Source organism: Haematobia irritans, chromosome 1 (assembly GCF_050003625.1).
Source record: "Haematobia irritans isolate KBUSLIRL chromosome 1, ASM5000362v1, whole genome shotgun sequence".
Classification (NCBI taxonomy): domain Eukaryota; kingdom Metazoa; phylum Arthropoda; class Insecta; order Diptera; family Muscidae; genus Haematobia; species Haematobia irritans.
This window is the reverse complement of record NC_134397.1, coordinates 75,950,336-75,966,099: the sequence shown is the minus strand read 5'-3', so window position 1 is coordinate 75,966,099 and position 15,764 is coordinate 75,950,336. Positions and strand designations below refer to the sequence as shown.

At 35.2% G+C, this 15,764-nt stretch overlaps 1 protein-coding gene across 2 annotated transcripts in view; it reads left to right on the top strand.

Annotated features, from left to right (window-relative positions):
- The window catches only part of LOC142221201 (putative multidrug resistance-associated protein lethal(2)03659), a 111,587-nt gene that overhangs the window by 9,549 nt on the left and 86,274 nt on the right, over nt 1-15,764 (top strand). Inside the window, exon 1 of one of the 2 annotated variants that reach the window (XM_075290814.1) lies at nt 7,960-8,099. The exons of the other annotated variant lie outside the window; for it this stretch is intronic. The gene's annotated coding sequence lies outside the window, so the exon portion shown is untranslated. Of the gene's footprint in view, nt 1-7,959; nt 8,100-15,764 lie in introns of those variants that run through there. 2 annotated transcript variants of the gene reach the window in all.

Sequence of the window (15,764 nt, the reverse complement as noted above, 5' to 3'; positions counted from 1 at the left end):
AAATTTTGCTTAGCATAAAAGACGCATTTCTCTAAAATAAAGTTATTTTCCTTGTCCAAAAGTCGATAAACTTTTCAATGAAGTCGTATTGTCCTTATAATTAAGTGATTTGACTTAAAAATTGGTATCTTAACATGAAAGAAAAAATTTATAGGAAATTTATGAAGAAAAAAAGCTGAGTAAGCGAAAAATTAAAATTAAAAAACCTAAATTTAAAAGAGAATTGTGTCTTAAAAGTATCATTACTTGTATTCTCCGCTTCTTTGGCTCGGAATCAATACCAAATTTTTTAAAGTAAAGACAAAATCTTTGGAACCGAGTATGCTTTTTTTTCAGTGTGGGGAACGAAATTTCAGGCAAGCAAAGTTTTCTTTTGACACTAAACAAGTATATACGGCCGTAAGTTCGGCCAGGCCGAATCTTATGTACCCTCCACCATGGATTGCGTAGGAACTTCTACTAAAGGCTGTCATCCACAATCGAATTACTTGGGTTGCGGTAACACTTGCCAATGGCAAGGTATCGTAAAACTTTTTAACACTGTCTTCTAAATTGTAAGTTAGCCCATACGGGGTATTTATTAAACAAAAAAGGCCGATTAAATACGTATATAATCTAGTTTGACAAAATTTTCTATAGAAATAAAATTTTGACAAAATTTTCTATAGAAATGAAACCTTGACAAAATTTTCTATAGAAATAAAAACTTGACAAAATTTTCTATAGAAATAAAATGTTGACAAAATTTTCTATGGAAGTAAAATGTTGACAAAATTTTCTATAGCAATACAATTTTGACAAAAATTTCTATAGAAATAAAATGTTGACAAAATTTTGTATAGAAATAAAATTTTGACAAAATTTTGTATAGAAATAAAATGTTGACAAAATTTTCTACAGAAATAAATTTTTTACAAAATTTTCTATAGAAATAAACTTTTGACAAACATTTCTATAGAAATAAACTTTTGACAAAACTTTCTATAGAAATGAAATTTTAACAAAACTTTCTATAGTAATAAAATTTGACAAAATTTTCTATGGAAATAAAGTTTTGGTAGATTACAAAAATGTTCTATAGAAATAAAATTTTGACAAAATTTTCTATGGAAATAAAATTTTGACAAACATTTGTATAGAAATAAACTTTTGACAAAACTTTCTATAGAAATGAAATTTTGACAAAACTTTCTATAGTAATAAAATTTGACAAAATTTTCTATGGAATAAAGTTTTGGTAGATTATTTTTGGCGATATGGACCAATTTTTGTGTAATAAGTCATCGGCTATATATAACTAAAGACCGATATGGACCAATTTTTACATGGCTGTTAGAGGCCATATATTGACAAAATGTACCAAATTTCAGCCGTATCGGATGAATTTTGCTCTTCCAAGAGGCTCCGGAGGTCAAATCTGGGGATCGGTTTATATGGGGGCTATATATAATTATGGACCTATATGGACCAATTTTTGCATGGTTGTTAGAGGCCGTAAACTAACATCAGGTACCAAATTTCAACCGGATCGGATGAATTTTGCCCCTCCAAGAGGCTCCGGAGATCAAATCTGGGGATCGGTTTATATGGGGGCTATATATAATTATGGACCGATATGGACCAATTTTTGCATGGTTGTTAAAAACCGTATACTAAGACCACGTACTAAATTTCAACCGAATCGGATGAATTTTGCCCCTCCAAAAGTCTCCGGAGGTCAAATCTGGGGATCGGTTTATATGGGGGCTATATATAATTATGGACCGATATGGACCAATTTTTGCATGGTTGTTAGAGACCATATACTAACATCAGGTACCAAATTTCAATCGGATCGGATGAATTTTGCCCCTCCAAGAGGCTCCGGAGGTCAAATCTGGGGATCGGTTTATATGGGGGCTATATATAATTATGGACCGATATGGACCAATTTTTGCATGGTTGTTAGAGACCGTATACTAAGACCACGTACCAAATTTCAACAGGATCGGATGAATTTTGCTGCTCCGGGAGGCTCCCCAAGCCAAATTTGGAGATCGGTTTATATGGGGGCTATACGTAAACGTGGTCCGATATGGCCCATTTTCAATACCATCCGACCTACATCAATAACAACTACTTGTGCCAAGTTTCAAGTCGATAGCTTGTTTCGTTCGGAAGTTAGCGTGATTTCCACAGACGGACGGACAGACGGACGGACGGACGGACGGACGGACGGACATGCTTAGATCGACTCAGAATTTCACCACGACCCAGAATATATATACTTTATGGGGTCTTAGAGCAATATTTCGATGTGTTACAAACGGAATGACAAAGTTAATATACCCCCATCCTATGGTGGAGGGTATAAAAATGTTTCTCTAAAAGCAAATAAAAAAGTTTAGAGACAATAGTTGAATCGCTTATCAGAAATTCCGGTTTAGTTGCTCTAAAAGAAAGGGGAATTTCGTACCGGAGGAAAGTATTTTTTCTTTGGGTGCATACACAGGCCTCCCGTTTTTTTGTGGTCTCGAACCCCTCGTATTCATCATACATGTTTCTCATTATAGGAAGTTTACACTGAAAAAAATATTGTCGTGAGGTCAAAGATTTCATGTCTTTAAAATACGAATGCAAATTTTGCTTAGCACAGAAGACGCATTTCTCTAATATAAAGTTTTTTCCTTGCCCAAAAGTCGATAAACTTTTCAATGAAGTCGTATTGTCCTTATAATTAAGTAATTTGACTTAAAAATGGGTATCATAACATTTAGGAAAAAAATTTTGGGCTAAGGTCAACTTGACTTTAATAATTCAGAGAAATTCTTTAAAATTAATGAAATTGTCTTTAAATTTGTTGTCTTTTTGCATCTTTTCAATACTTAATTTTAAAGACGTTTTTACTTGAAACATAGCATAATTTCTACTGGAAGTCGAGTCTGAATTTAGAAAATAAAGTTGTCGTTAACTCGTTTTTAAAGGACTTTGATAGTATATGAAGAAAAAAAGCTGAAAAACGAAAAATTAAAATTTGCTTCCTAGAAGCAAGTACACAAAACCCAAATTTAAAAGAGAATTGTGTCTTAAAAGTGTCCTTACTTGTATTTTCCGCTTCTTTGGCTCGGAATCAATACGAAAATTTTTAGAGTAAAAACAAAATCTTTGGAACCGGTTATGCTTTTTTCATTGTATTCACCTAACAAACCCCAGTCGACTGAAAAGCAATCACTCGAATTCGAATCCATTTAGGTTTCTCTATTTTTATACCCTCCACCATAGGATGGGGGTATATTAACTTTGTCATTCCGTTTGTAACACATCGAAATATTGCTCTAGGTTAGGTTAGGTTAGGTGGCAGCCCGATGTATCAGGCTCACTTAGACTATTCAGTCCATTGTGATACCACATTGGTGAACTTCTCTCTTATCACTGAGTGCTGCCCGATTCCATGTTAAGCTCAATGACAAGGGACCTCCTTTGGAACGCCGTCCGAGTCCGAACGGCGTTCCACATTGCAGTGAAACCACTTACACGCAAAAAAAATAATTCTTTCCTCCCAAACGGAATTTTAGACAAACAAAGTTCGTTTCTCTTTTGCTTTTCGCTGTAAGGAAGTGTATTTGGAAGAAAAGTATATACTTTTTGTGATAAACGTTTATTCTTTTCCAGGATGTAAAAACAATTTCATAAAGACTAACTCAAAAAAAACATTGTTTTCTGTCTAATTACATTTTCCCTCACATCTTTCTCATACCCATGAGGTTTTTTAGTTCTTAACACTTTTTAAATTTTAACTTTAACTTTTCCTGTAATACCAACAAGGTAGAAGAAATTATACGATTTTATAAATTTTTAAATTTTTTTTACCTTTCGCCTGGACGGAGAATCGAACCGCGGACCATGCTCTTTGTAAGCCAACACACTAACCACTGAGCTATGTACCTGTTATGGTGATCAATAGATAATTATCGATATAAGTTATAAACAAAGTTTATTTAACAGAAACAAATATTTAGTTTGGCACCGTGGAGCAGTGGTTGCTACGTCCGACTTGCATGCCAAGGGTCGTGGGTTCGATCCCTGCTTCGACCAAAGTTTTTTTTGTTTTTTTTTACATATATTCCAGATATGTTCGGAAGATTCCGAAAAAATGTTCAACATTACATTGTAGTATATTAAATTTTGAACTGTAAAAAGTGTCTTAATAAAGACCTAAAGTCAGAAAAGAACAGTGTTTGATATAAACGAAATGTGTTGTTGTTTCAAAAATAACTTTTTTTATTGAAAAAATAAAAATTTTGTCACAAACGAATTTTTTTGGTAATAAAAGTTTAAAATTTTCGAAGCAAAAAACTCTAACAAAAGAAAAACGTTTTCGGTACACGTTTTCCAAACGTTTTTTTTTCTTTGCGTATAGAGAAGCTTTGAAACCCTCAGAAATGTCACCAGCATTACTGAGGTGGGATAATCCACCGCTGAAAAAATTTTGGTGTTCGGTCGAAGCAGGAATCGAACCCACGACCTTGTGTATGCAAGGCGGGCATGCTAACAATTGTACCACGGTGGCTCCCAAATATTGCTCTAAGACCACATAAAGTATATCTATTCTGGGTCGTGGTGAAATTCTGAGTCGATCTGAGCATGTCCGTCCGTCCGTCCTTCTGTTGAAATCACGGTAACTTCCGAACGAAATAAGCTATCGACTGAAACTTGGCACAAGTAGTTGTTATTGATGTAGGTCGGATGGTATTGCAAATGAGCCATATCGGTCCACTTTTACGTATAGCCCCCATATAAACCGATCCCCCGATTTGGCTTGCGAGGCCTCTAAGAGAAGCAAATTTCATCCGATCCGGCTGAAATTTGGTACATGGTGTTAGTATATGGTCTCTAACAACCAATCAAAAATTGGTCCTCATCGGTTCATAATTATATATAGCCCCCATATAAACCGATCCCCCGATTTGGCTTGCGGAGCCTCTAAGAGAAGCAAATTTCATCCGATCCGGCTGAAATTTGGTGCGTGATGTTAGTATATGGTCTCTAATGACCATGCAAAAATTGGTCCACATCGGATCATAATTATATATAGCCCCCATATAAACCGATCACCAGATGTGACCTCCGGAGCCTCTTGGAAGACCAAAATTCATCTGATTCAGTTAAAATTTCATACGTGGTGTTAATATATGGCCTCAAACCCCCATGCAAAAATTGGTCGAAATCGGTTCATAATTATATATAGGCCCCATATAAACCGATCCCCAGATTTGACCTCCGGAGCCCCTTGGAAGAGCAAAATTCATCCGATTCAGTTGAAATTTGGTACGTGATGTTTAGTGTATGGTATCCAACAACCATGCAGGAATTGGTTCATATCAGTCCGTAATTATATATAGCCCCCATATAACCGATCCGCAGATTTGACCTCCGGTGCCTTTTGGAGAAGCAAAATCTGGTTGAAATTTAGTACGTGGTGGTAGTATATGATATTTAACAACCATGCCAAAAGTGGTTCATATCAGTCCATAATCATATATAGCCCCCATATAAACTGACCCCGAGATTTGGTTTTGGAGCCTCTTGGAGGAGCAAATTTCATCCGAGTCAGTTGAAATTTGGTACATTGTACTATTATATAGCCGTTTACAACCATGCCTAACTAGGTCCAAATCGGTCTATAGTTATATATAGCCCTCAGATAAATCGATCCCCAATCACACAAAAATTGGTCCATATCAAGTTCATAATTGTATATAACCCCCATATAAGCGGCCCCCATATTTCAATTCTGACTCTCTACGTATCTTGCAAAAAGTCCATATCGATTCGTAATTATTTGTAGACTTACCTATACATAACTTTTTTGTCTAATATATATCACGTATGGACTAACTCACAATTTAGAAAACGATGTTAAGAAGTTTTAAGATACCACAACCCAAGTAATTCGGTTGTGGATGTCAGTCTTTCGTAGAAGTTTCTACGCAATCCATGATGGTGGTTACATAAGATTCGGCCTGGCCGAACTTACGGCCGTATATACTTGTTTAAAGTTCATTTCGTTTGCATGATTGATTTCTTAATAAATAATCGAGTTCACCAGTCGAATATTATATTTGTGGGCAATTTTTCCTTTTTTTGTACGATAATATTATCAGTGTTTACTTTTACCGCCTAAAAGTATGCATGAAAACTTTTCTACAGTAGATTAACCCGGTCTAATCTTCTGAACATTGAGTTTCAAAGATTTTCGCATAAATGGAGATAAATTAATGTTAGATTAGTTAAGATTTAAATCAAAGGCCTGCACAAGCCTATTCGAAGTAATCGATTCTATCTCCACGAATACTTCGATTAACGAATAGAACAGAAACACTGTAAAGCGATTACACACACAAAGAAAATTTCATTAAAAGTCAGCCAACGAAAAATTTTCAACGAAACATTTTCATTAATACAATGAAAATATTCGTTAATAGTACGAAACGTAGGGTTAATTAACAGAAATTTCGTTATAATAACAAAAAAAAATCATTGTATTAACGAATTTGTTTCATTGGCTGACTTTTAACGACACATTTCGTTAATATAACGAAACTTTTTCTATTGGTGCAGTGTCAAGCATTGCCGAACCATCACATTCAAAAGGAATCGTTGTGTAGTCCTTTTCAATATTTTGGTTTTGTTGTAATCGTCACGATACGAGTTTTGCTTTAGCAAAGACGAAACTTCGTATGCAACACGAAGTAACTATCAACAGAAAAACAAATACAATCATCGATCAGTTGATTGACGGAAGACAGTGCATGCAGGCTGTGAGTGAAATGAAATTGTTCGTTAATATAGCGAATTTTCTGTTAATCAACCCTACGTTTCGTACTATTAACGAATATTTTCATTGTATTAATGAAAATGTTTCGTTATATCAATGAAAATTTTTCGTTGGCTGACTTTTAATGAAATTTTCTTTGTGTGTGTGTAATCGCTTTACAGAGGCCCACGTTGGCTCTATGGGCTTTGCGTTCTCTAATTTCACTTCCCTTTGTGTCCTAGCTATTATCACCAATTCATTTGTCTTTACGTTTCCTCTTATGGCACGGACTTCAGCCAGCAGGATTGTGCTGTGGTTCGGTAATCGGAATAGGATCTCTGTGTATGGGTCCTCCACATATACGGCCAGTCTACGACTCTCACCCATATTTGATATAGAGCCTTTTTACTAGCGTGAGAATTTTAGACTCGGCAGCTATGACCATCTCAGGTAAACCATCATGGATAATGGATTGTTGCGGCATCCGCTATCAAAACTTATAATCAGTTTAGATTTGTTCGAATTGTCAACCTAATTATACAGACAAAACCATTACACTCTGCATGAAAGTGGCTCTGCGATATTTTCGTGTAATTCCCTTGGTATTTTTTTGTGCCGACCTTACTCTCCATAATGCCCAGGTGCAACAGTTCGACATATTGAGATCCATTTTTAGGTCATTTTCTCGATAGTTTTCCAGCCATAGATCAAACTATCACGCTCCAATTCCAACACGAATTAACATACATTATTTCTGGATGCAATAGATCAAAATGCTTTTGTAAACAATAAAATAAACTGTCACTGACATAAATATGTCAGCTGTCAGATCTGAAGTTGGTTGTACTACATGCTAGTCACCATGTATATCACTCACACTTCGCATATTTACGAAGTAGACTCTTTGGATCGAAAGTAGAAACTTTAATTCGTGATCGTGCCTCGGTGATATTCTATTGACGTTAATATCTCTACTCGTAATATTTACGAGTGTTATGCGGGTACTATTAAAATAACCGATTCAGGGGGTTGGAATATTTTATTCGCATTCCAATACCTTGACAATGATTGTATGTTAGAAAAATGTATTTCCTATTATTAAATTCGGTTGGTACACCACCACGTAAAACGATATTGAATCATTTCAGTTAGTTTTTTACTTCGATAGATCGTAAATACGGACAGATTACGCGAATTATTACGTTCTGAGAAAATCAGTAATGGAAGTATAAACAATTACAGTTGAAAATGTCATTGGTAATTAAATTTGATTTAATTACTTGGATTCAGTTTTTTAAAAAAGGTAAGTTCGTGTCAGGAGACGGAAGTTTCATAAATTAAGCAAATGTAGTCATATGAATTTTTTGAAGTAAGTAACCCACATCTATCCGAATCTACTAAAACAAACAGAGTAAAAATCTTCACAAATTGTAATCACTAATTATTGCATCGATCTGCTTAACCCTTCTGTGCGTGATGAGGTGTTTGGAACAATTAACCCTCTAATGCCCAAGCCCGCCTTTAGGCGGTCTTCATTTAATAAGGAAGGTTTAGTAAAACACGCCTTAAGAGAACAAAAATGGGCAAAATAAAGAGAAAACTTAGTTAAAACCGTTCAAGAGGCCTTGCAGCATATACTGAATTTTGCCGCATAAATTTTTCTTGTGTAGTTTTCTTGCTTTCGTGTCGTTACCATTGAAAATTTAATCAGCTGGCAAAAAAAATTGGGGCATTAGAGGGTTAATAACACTAACATCCTTTCAGAAAATACCGTTATTTAGAAGAATTTGTAATTTTTGAAGTTTCCATTTATGTCGTCCGTGGAGATATTCAAGTGCAAAAATGTTATTTGAATTTCATAGAAATCGTGGTCGGTCCAAGTTTTTATACTTCTATACAAGTTCCAGACCCATCGGCTCTTGAAATTAGGCAAGATTAGCCTCAATTTCAACCACGTTTGAAGCAACCACTATGCCAATAATACTGCGAACAAAACGTACATCACTAAAAAATCGCATTGTTTTTCCTTCAAAAATCTAGGTTGTTCAGAACATTCAACTACCATAACAATATATTGTTGCATGGTACCTAACAGGTTGGCTGATAAGTCCCCGGTCTGACAAATAGATGGCGTTGCTAGTATTAAATGCATATTATTTTTATATAGTACCAACCTTCAAATGATTCGTGTCAAAATTTGACGTCTGTAAGTCAATTAGTTTGTGAGATAGAGCGTCTTTTGTGACGCAACTTTTGTTATTGTGAAAAAAATTGAAAAAAGGAATTTCGTGTTTTGATAAAATACTGTTTTCTGAAGGGAAAAAATACGGTGGAAGCTGAAACTTGGCTAAAACTTTCCGGACTCTGTCCCAGGGAAATCAACAATAATTCATTGGTATGCAAAATTCAAGCGTGGTGAAATGAGCACGGAGGACGGTGAACGCAGTGGACGCCCGAAAGAGGTGGTTACCGACGAAAACATCAAAAAAATCCACAAAATGATTTTGAATGACCGTAAAATGAAGTTGATCGACATAGCAGAGGCCTTAATGATATCAAAGGAACGTGTTGGTCATATCATTCATTAATATTTGAATATGCGGAAGCTCTGTGCAAAATGTGTGCCGCGCGAGCTCACATTTGACCAAAACCAACAACGTGTTTATGCTTCTGAGCGGTGTTTGCAGCTGTTAACTCGTAATACACCCGAGTTTTCCGTCGATAAGTGACAATGGATGAAACATGGCTCTATCACTACACTCCTGAGTCCAATCGACAGTCGGCTGAGTGGACAGCGACCGGCGAACCGTCTCCGAAGCGTGGAAAGTCTCAAAAGTCCGCTGGCAAAGTAATGGCCTCTGTTTTTTGGGATGCGCATGGAATAATTTTTATCGATTATCTTGAGAAGGGAAAAACCATCAACAGTGACTATTATATGGCGTTATTGGAGCGTTTGAAGGTCGAAATCGCGGCAAAACGGCCCCATATGAATAAGAAAAAAGTGTTGTTCCACCAAGACAACGCACCGAAAAATATATATGGAAGCTATATCTAAATCTGAGCCGATTTCAATCAAACTTGGCACACATGACTATACTACCAATTGTACTCCTTTTGCAAAATTTCAAGCTAATCGGGATAAAACTCTGGCTTCTGGGTCCATATAAGTGCATATCGGTCGAAAGATATATATGGGAGCTATATCTAAATCTGAATCGATTTCAACCAAATTTGGCACGTATAGCTACAATGCTAAATCTACTCCTTGTGCAAAATTTCAACCAAATTGGGCCAAAACCCTAGCTTTGAGGACTATATTACATGTCGGGCGAAAGATATATATGGGAGCTATATTTAAATCTGAACCGATTTCAATCAAATTTTGCACACTTGACTATACGACTAAGTGTTATGTTTGTACAAAATTTCAAGCAAATCGGTATAAAACTCTGGCAGCTGGGTCCATATTCAGCGTTGCCAATTTAGCTTTTTTCCCGCTAGATTTAGTTTTTTTTGAAGACGTTTAGCGGGGAAAAAATGCATTTAGCTTTTAGCTTTTTTTCTGGCTTTTTTTCATGACCCTTTTAGCTATTTTTGGCTTTTTTATTTTCGACATGTTTCTATTGAAATATGTATAAAACGGCATTTTTATCTAAGCCTTGCTGCAGAGATTAAGGTTTTCCACATATTTCAAAGCTCAGTTGAAACATTAATAATGATTCGAGCCATTATGCGGGCATTTTTGCAGCAAATACACCTTGTTGTAAAGTTTTTTCCTCATATTCATAAAAATTATCGTAAACTTTAAATCTGCTATTACCATACAAATTTGTTAGATAAACTGTCAGTAAATTATTGGGAATATTGACATTTGACTCGTTTATCATTTTTATGTTATTATAATATTCTTAAGTTATTACAATATTACTAAATTAAAATAGTAGGTGTGAATCACTTTGTATTTAAAGAGATTTCATCTCTTTAAAATACGAACGCGAATTTTGGTTGTAATAGCATTTGTGAATTTCTCTTATATAAACTGTTTTCCTTGTCCAAAAGCCGATAAAGTCGTTTTGTCCTTATAGTTAAGTGATTCAGCTTAAAAATGGGTAACTTTTTATGAAAGAAGGCTAGGGTCAATTCTAAAATTAATGAAATAGTCTTTAAATGTGAGGAGTTTTTGTATCTTGACCACAAACCAAAATAGCGTTCAAAAATAGAAGATGTTTTTCAACACTTTATTTTAAAAACGTATAAGTACATACAATATTTTCTACTTAAAGTCGAGTCTGAATTTAGAAATTTAAGTTGTCGTTAGCACGTTTTTAAAGCACTTTGATAGCTCATGAAAAGGAAAATGTTTTTACTGGGAAATGTAAACTGTATGTATTTTCTACAATTTAAATAAAAGTAAGGTATTTCGAATTTCTCACAATTTCAAAACCAAACTAAAATTTTATTTAAAAAAATTACAAATCATTTTTTTTTCCAAATCCAAAGCATGCTTAGATTATTTAATATTTTAAAATAACAAGTAAATAAAATAGAGGTGTTGGGAAGGTAGTTCCCACAAAACGAAGGACTTCCAGTAAAAATTTGTGATAGTAATCAAAATGTATCGATTACGCAAACAGAGCTAATATGACTTAGATATTGTTAAACTCTCACAGAAGTGGAATTAAAATGAATTAAAATGAAAATAATATGCATTTTAAGTGAAATAAAGCCTTTAAGTTTGTTAAATTTCAATCAAAAATGTGACTTTTGATACAAAAAAATTTAGCTTTTTTTCTAGCTATTTTTTTGGCATTTTTTAGTTTTTTTTTTTAGCTATTTTATTGGGCAAATCTAGCGGTTTTTGGTGAAACAATTCTGGCAACGCTGTCCATATTAGTGCATATCGGGCGAAAGATATATATGGGAGCTATATCTAAATCTGAACCGATTTCTTCCAAAATCAATAGGGTTCTATTCTGACCCAAATTAGAAACATGTGCCAAATTTGAAGGCGATTGGACTTAAATTGCGACCTGGACTTTGATCACAAAAATGTGTTCACAGACAGACGGACGGACGGACATGGTTATATCGACTCAGGGACCCACCCTGAGCATTATTGCCAAAGACACCATGTGTCTATCTCGTCTCCTTCTGGGTGTTGCAAACATATGCACTAACTTATAATACCCTGTTCCATGTGGCGCAGGGTATAATTAAAAAAAGTTTCAACGGAAAAGCGGGAAAATAGAGTTTTATATACAGCGCTATCTCTGATGCAACTCCAGAACACACGAACCGATTTCCAAGGGTTTACAGTCGTTAGGTTAGGTTAGGTTAGGTGGCAGCCCGATGTATCAGGCTCACTTAGACAATTCAGTCCATTGTGATACCACATTGGTGAACTTCTCTCTTATCACTGAGTGCTGCCCGATTCCATATTAAGCTCAATGACAAGGGACCTCCTTTTTATAGCCGAGTCCGAACGGCGTTCCACATTGCAGTGAAACCACTTAGAGAAGTTTTGAAACCCTCAGAAATGTCACCAGCATTACTGAGGTGGGATAATCCACCGCTGAAAAACTTTTTGGTGTTCGATCGAAGCAGGAATCGAACCCACGACCTTGTGTATGCAAGGCGGGCATGCTAACCATTGCACCACGGTGGCTCCCAGTCGTTGGAAAGTTCTCGGGCTCTGTTTATAGCAAAGAAAATTCAAGAAACGTTTCAACGGAAAAGCGTGAAAATCTTTTTTTACATACAGCGCACATTACAAAAATTTATAACTTGAATTCATCGCAGTTGCTATTTTTATAAAATAATTTTATTTTTTCACATGAAAAATGTTCGGGGAACGAAGAGGGTAATCATATGGTGAAAATAGGGTATCTCATTTTTTGATATCTGGTGGGGGAGGCATGTCCCCCTCCCTTGCTCGACTTTTTCAAAATTGGCCCAAAGTTCTCCGATTTGGGTGAAATTTCCAAGGAAGGTTAGAGGTGATGTCTATACAAAGACCGGCTACTTTTCGATATTTGGCCGCCGAGGTGGACCACCACTTTATACGATTTTTGTTTAAAGTACAGTAAAAAATCTCTGATTTACTTGAGATTTACACCGTGAGGTAATGAATTTATTATGGTGTACCTGATTATGTAATGTTTGGTCGGGAAGGGGGACCTCGCCCTTGCCCGACCTTTTGAAAATTAGAACAAAATTATCCGATTTTCTTGAAAGGGGCGTTTAGGCAAAGAACAGCTACTTTATTTTTCGATATTTGGTCGAGGAGAGGGGACCTGCCACTTGTCCGACTTTTTTTTAAAGTACAATGAAAAAACTAAAATTTATCGATTTACTGAAATTTTACGGAGAACTTGGGGGAGATTATGAAATTTATATGGGGTATATGATTTTTATACCCTGCGCCACACAGTGGAACAGGGTATTATAAGTTAGTGCATATGTTTTTAACACCCAGAAGGAGACGAGATAGACACATGGTGTCTTTGGCAATAATGCTCAGGGTGGGTCCCTGAGTCGATATAACCATGTCCGTCTGTCCGTCCGTCTGTCTGTGAACACGTTTTTGTGATCAAAGTCTAGGTCGCAAATTAAGTCCAATCGCCTTCAAATTTGGCACATGTTCCTAATTTGGGTCAGAATAGAACCCTATTGATTTTGGAAGAAATCGGTTCAGATTTAGATATAGCTAACATATATATCTTTCGCCCGATATGCGCTAATATGGACCCAGCAGCCAGAGTTTTATACCGATTTGCTTGAAATTTTGTACACACGTAACACTTAGTCGTATAGTCAAGTGTGCAAAATTTGATTGAAATCGCTTAAGATTTAGATATAGCTCCCATATATATCTTTCGCCCGATATGGACTTATATGGCCCCAGAAGCCAGATTTATGGCCGAATTTGGTTGAAATTTTGCACTAGGAGTACAATTAGTAGTATAGTCAAGTGTGCAAAATTTGATTGAAATCGCTTAAGATTTAGATATAGCTCCCATATATATCTTTCGCCCGATATGGACTTATATGGCCCCAGAAGCCAGATTTTTGGCCGAATTTGGTTGAAATTTTGCACTAGGAGTACAATTAGTAGTATAGTCAAGTGTGCAAAATTTGATTGAAATCGGTTCAGATTTAGATATAGCTCCCATATATATCTTTCGCCCGATATGGACTAATATGGTCCTAAAAGCCAGAGTTTTGGCCCAATTTGGTTAAAATTTTGCACTAGGAGTACAATTAGTAATATAGTCATGTGTGCCAAATTTGATTGAAATCGGTTCAGATTTAGATATAGCTCCCATATATATGTTTTTCTGATTTCGACAAAAATGGTCAAAATACCAACATTTTCCTTGTTAAATCGCCACTGCTTAGTCGAAAAGTTGTAAAAATGACTCTAATTTTCCTAAACTTCTAATACATACATATCGGGCGATAAATCATAAATAAACTTTTGCGAAGTTTCCTTAAAATTGCTTCAGATTTAAATGTTCCACCCTAGTGCATTAGCCAACTTAAATTTTGAGTCTATAGATTTTGTAAAAGTCTATCATATTCTGTCCAAATCGAGTAATATTTAAATGTATGTATTTGGGACAAACCTTTATATATAGCACCCAGTACATTTGACGGATGTAATATGGTATCGAAAATTTAGATCTACAAAGTGGTGCAGGGTATAATATAGTCGGCCCCGCCCGACTTTAGACTTTCCTTACTTGTTTAATAATTGGTCGGGGAAAAATAAAAGGGCACAGAGAGACCTCATGTTTCCTCAAGTCATAGCGTGAAACAATGAAACTTTTCCAATTTACTTGAAATTTACAGAGGATGTGGGGTAGGTTGTATTATTATAATGGATATCTGATTTGGATATCAGGCTTCTGACAGACTTTTTTAAGCAAAAAAACTTAAATTTACATGATGGTGACAGACAACGTAGAGGGTGATTAATTTTCCGGTATATGTTTGGGAAAGACATGTTCTCCTTGTCCAACACTTTAACAAATGTTAATATGGTCAATTTTGAAGTAGTTATACTTTTTCCGATTTATTGGACGGTATGTTGAGGAGAAGTATACCTCCCCTTGACAAACCATTCTTGAAATTCATAGGAAATGTAGAAGATTGTGCAACGATTTGAATACAAACCAATTAAAAAACAAAAAAATTGGTTGGAGGGGGTGTTCCCTCCCCCTACCCGACTTTGTTAAGCTGGTCCGTTTTACATCTGCATAACCGCCCTATTTCTGTATATAAACGAAAAAGCAAGTAGTCCGATTTTTTGAAATGTACGGGACACGTGTGTGGAAACCATGGAGTGATTAATCAGTACTTCAGTTTTTTTGCCAGACTTCCCCCGGCCCTACTCTTTAAAAGAGATCAAATCTTTTCGAATTTGTTTTCAGATCGAAGGATATGGTTGACTAAGTTAACGAAAATATGCTTCGGGAGGCGCAGAGAAGCGGGCCGGGTTACGCTAATTTTGCTATAAATTATATATATTTTGCTTCATTACACATTTTCTGAACACAGAAAAAAATTGCACAAAAATTTTCGAATTAAAATCTTGAGTTTTAAAAAATATTCAATTAAAAATTTAATTGATTCAACGAATTTTTTAATTGAAACAAAAATCAATCACACAAATTAATAGTATCAATTAATTTTTTAATTGGATCAATAAATTATTTTTTTTTTTCAATTGACTGTCAATTATTTTTTTAATTGATACTATCATTTCTGTGATTGAAGACATTTCAGTTAAAAAATTAATTGGATCAATTAATTTCATGATTGAATGAGAAATAAACAATTTTGTGTGAACGAAAATGTGTGTATACATTACATAATTTTGAGCAAAAAGTTATATAAAGTAATATAGATGCGATTCTAAAAAATATGGAAATATGGATTTTACATTCATTGGACTTTTTCGGGCGAG